Below are 4,969 nucleotides of genomic sequence, written 5' to 3'. Positions count from 1 at the left end.
AGCCTGATTCACCGAACCCCTAAATGAAGTGTGTTAGCCATTAGAGAAGCATCTCTGTTGCCCTTTGACTTTTAGTGACCTGGCGTGTGTACGATATACCCAGCGAGTGTCCTAATGATGTTAGAGGTGTAGTAGGAATGCAGAGTCACCTTATGAGCATCAGAAGCGCCATGTTCCCCCATGTGTACAGGACAGGGGCCATTGCTTTCTGCAGCATCTCACCGATCTCCGAGTTAAAGACGTCAGCTGAAGCATTCCTGGACTCTGATCATGAATGTCAGTGTGGTGCTGAGGGGGATCAATATTTAGTTTTAGGGAGTGGAATTGAAGAATCATTGCAGCTGTCACCCCCCCAGAAAAAAAACAGGGCTATAAAAGCAGAAGTGGAACTTGAACGCTAACAGTTTCTAAACTATCACTGTCATTGTTATCTCATACCGTTCTCAATATCTTAAAACTAACCCTAACCATCAGGGATGATCTAGCACTGGGCAAGTCTGTCTTGACTGGCTAATGTTACTGGGAATGTAGCTGGTGGGGCTTTTTCTATGACCGCTTCAGCTTGAAATGTTAAGCTCCAGTTATTCTTTGAAAGAGACCTAAACCCCAATCGATCATTTGGAATGGAATTCAGCTTTGCTGGTAGCCTGCTGCATCTCCTGTTTTAGGTCAGAACTGACTCGAAGCTTAAAAAGCATGTTCTCGCTTTGCAACCTCCAGTAGGGCTAAATTTCAACATCATTTCAGCAGATCATGAAGTTATAGTAAGGCGATGACTGCACATTAATTCGGCTGAAGTGGTGCAGAGAGTGAAACTACCAGCTCTACGAGTTACTTTCTGCTGCGCAGACAGGCTGATTATGAGTCTTTCTTGAGGCACAGCTAGGCTGACCTGTATATAAAGCCATTTTCAGGAATGTAACTCTTTTTGAAATGAAAATGATCAAATGTAACATAATTAAATCTCACTGCAAGAGACCAACAAGTGAGTAAAATTAGTGTTTGGCCTGCTCCATTCATCAGGGTGGGCAATTTTACACCCTATACTCAGTACATATGGGAAGGCATATGAAACACTTCAAATATGTCAAGGGTCTCATTTTCCTTTGAAACATGCTAACGCACATGTTGAACAAACTGCAGTTGTAACAGACTTGCTGCAAAACGTTTAAAGACAAATAGGGTTTTCTGAGCAGGGAAAGGGGTTTAGCCAATTGTTATGAGTACACAAGAGACCTGAGGAATGCAGACCATCCACCCGCAAAGCAAATGCCAGCTCTTCAGTGGTACTGATGTAGGACAAATGCTTAGCAAAATCGCTAGCTTAGCAAAGGAAATTAATATTCCATGCCACCCCTAGTAGGTCTTGTAATACAATGGGTAACATAATATGTCTTATGGCAAATTTCTATTTTTTTCATATCCAGTGACATTACATCTTTTGAGGGGTTGCTAGAATTTTAACTATTGATAAGTTGCAAAGTAAATGGTTTGTTTATTGTTTAATACCAAGGTGGGAATATTGTTGCAATTATAAATAATAAAACAATATGTTTTTCTTAAGAGATGATTGTTAGCAAAAATCTTCAGATATAGTTATGTTGCTTGCATGAGTTATTGAAAAGAAGGAAGGAAACAAGCTGAAATGAGAGACTGAAGCAGTGTTTTCCAATCCGGGCCTCGGGAACCCAAAGACAACCCAACGTTTTGTTCCTACTAGGAACTGGGAGGGTCTGTAGGTTCCCAAGGACCGGGTTGGGAAACACTGATCTAAAGTAAAAAAAAAAAAAAAGCAATACTGATTATGTATCAGCCAAGCAGATTCTCCCAGGAAACAGTATGTGAAGACTTTTCCATTAACAGACCACAGAATAACGAGGTCCAACCACCCTCAACCATAACCACTCATTAAATGCAAGGTCATGGAGTCTATCCCAGAAGAACACAGGACACAATGCATGGAACTTTGTGGACAGGATGACCATCCATCACGGGGCATGAAAACACACAGACACTAACAGCAGTCATGGGAGGCGCATATGGAACAGCAGTGCAAAACCCCCACACACATAGGGTGAACCCACAACCCAAGAGGTCACCCCAACGATGATACTAATCATTAATCTTTAACTATAATCGGAATGAATGTGTGTACCACGACCATCTGCTGGATAAGTAGAGGGAAGATGGACAGCTGGATAAATTAATTTCTGACATTTTCTGAAATATGAAAATATGATATCTATGATGGCATGATACCCCATCCTGGGTTGTTCCACGCCTCGAACCCGTATCTTCTGGGATAGGCTCCAGATCCCTGTGAACCTGCATAGAATAAGTGGGTATTGAAAATGGATTTATGGATGGAAGTATAATATGATACACTGGTTATTCCCAACATGACAAAACCAGGTATTGTTGGCCATATTGGGTGGAGTATCTGAGACACTTATGCATGCATTTCCTTTTCTTATACATTGTAAGAACAAGGAAATCCAATAAACAGAGTGTATGATGGGATGTGATGTTGTCTCATGGTATTTGAGACCTTCTTCAGTAACATATTAATCTATGCTTAATATTGTGTTTAAGCAGCTGGAGTGGACGCTGCACCCCCTCCCCCCCAGCAGCACCCCCTCCAGAAGTGATCTTATCTTCAATTGACTGCCACGGTTGTAATTTCAACCGCTGTCTTGGCTTAAAAGCTTGCAGGCTAGCAGGTCATGTGAGCAGAGGTACCCTGAGGTGTCCATATATATAAAGATAAGTAATGATACTGGCATTAAACAGCATGCAGACAGAAGTAACGCCTTCAAACGCGCCCCCAGAAGTGGCTAAAGGCGTCTCAGGTTATATTGTCGAGGTTTTTGTGGTTGGGTTTTCTTTTTCCATTGCAGCTGCAATACAGGTTTCCAGGAAGTTCTTCACAAGCAGACGACCGAGAGATTAAAGTGAAAGCTGCATGTCTCAAGAGGTATCAAAGTGAGCGTTCAGAACATTCCGGAGCATTTCGTTCCTCTATATATTACGGTGTAAACGCCACCATTAGCATCAGCAAGTTTAGCTCAGTCATTGTTCTGTATTTTTTAACATGCCCCAGATATCAGACTAAATCCATCATAAGGGCCCTAGTGAAGGAGAATCTATTGCTGGTGGACCTACAGTGGAAATATGGGCTATATATATGCCTTTGCTGGCATTGTCTGAATGATCAGTCTCTCTGCAGCTAATCAATCAAGTCACCCCGGTGTAAAAATACCCCCCCCCATAAAGCCAAACCTAAGAGAACAGAAGAGTGTGCTCATCCGTCACACTCAGGAACAGCTGGTGATCTTCAGGCAGGCCGCGCCGCACGTCTGTGTAAACACACCAGCTCCACACCAGGCCACCATCGCAAGAAAACATGCAGAATTACACAGGTATTAGGGTCACGCCACATCTAGCTCTTAAGAAAAAAAGCCATCGAACTATGTCACCTCAACACCTTAATTTATTGAAAACTCGGACACTGGAAGACACACTGGCATGAATGTTGAATGTTGCCGTTATACGGGATGCAGCGAGACACTATTTATAGCTGCTGTGCACGCTTTACTACCCACAGTAATTCGGGAGTGATCGCTCCCAAAACAGTGTGTTTGCTCACCACGGGAACATACAGTCCCGTCACGCGGTGGCCGCTCATCACGTCAGCAGATCGCTGAATTTGCACAACCTCAGAGGACTTGGATGGCACAGGACGCAACAGCTGCTCCTGAAGCAGCCAGCGGCAGCCTGGTCCCACTTGGGGAGAGAAGGGGAACCCTGAACACAGAAACCTCTGTGCTTCAGACACACACACACAGGGACTTCACTCGGAGAGCCAAGTTTTATTTTCTTTTAATAAAGCCCAGTATAAGATCAAAGCAGTTTAAAAACAAACACTGATTAAACCATTGGAGCACATGGGCGGCAACGTGAGGTTCCAGTGACTCCCCGAAGTTGACATGGAACTACAGACAAGATGGAGGAAGGCAAAATACAGGGAATCATGGGAATAGCAATGGAACCAGCACAATGATTACCTGGAGAGTGCAGAGAGACGCTTTATTTCAGATTAGTCATACTATATATAAACATATCGCAAGCGATAAAAGCCCCCACCCCTCCCGTCCACCCCATCCTGAACACCCAGAGCGCTCTCTCTAAACTACACTGCTGCAACAGCCTTACAGCGCTTGGGAAACATGTGCAGTCAAAACACTGATAACGAAATGACACGGCAGCCAGACTGAAGTTTAACTAGCATCTGTTTGCACTCAGCTCAGTTTTCACATTTTTTTTTTGGGGGGGGGGAGGGGGGTGTCACTTAGCCTCACATAACCATCTTCCTGCTACCCATCATTCAATCCTTCTACACGTGATGCTCTCAGATCTATAGAAACTGGCCTACAAATGGAGAAACCCCCCAAACCACATTCTGGTGCATGTATGAGTATTTCTCCATTCTTTCCTACCTTGACTGAGGTACTGCACATCAAGAGTTATATTTGGCATTGGGGCGACAGAGTATTGAAGACACTGAAGCACAGCACCCCAAGTGACCACTAACCCCACCGTGCTCCACACAAAGCAGAGGAATCATGTATAATGTGATCTGGAGAAGACAGGCAGGCGAATAAGCAGTACTGGACTGGCAAAGAGGACATCGAACTCAATACAATTACCGAATGGCAGCCTCTCTCAAAGTGCCATCTGGTCACACAAGATGGCTGAAATGACAAAGGCAGCAGAGATGGAAACGCGGCAGTGAATTGTGTGCTCTGGTGAGGAAAAACTATTATTTGATAGGCATCAGCATTCAATTTCATAGTTTATTTCTTCCAGGTTAACTGGCAGTGGATGGATCAAAATTTGTGCCTAATAGGTTGTTTTATCACGCAACCACAATGGATTTCTGATATAGAAAAACACCCTGGGAACTCGGAAG

Source organism: Paramormyrops kingsleyae, chromosome 7 (genome assembly GCF_048594095.1).
Source record: "Paramormyrops kingsleyae isolate MSU_618 chromosome 7, PKINGS_0.4, whole genome shotgun sequence".
NCBI lineage: Eukaryota > Metazoa > Chordata > Actinopteri > Osteoglossiformes > Mormyridae > Paramormyrops > Paramormyrops kingsleyae.
The sequence above is the reverse complement of the archived record's forward strand: the minus strand, read 5'-3'. Positions refer to the sequence as shown.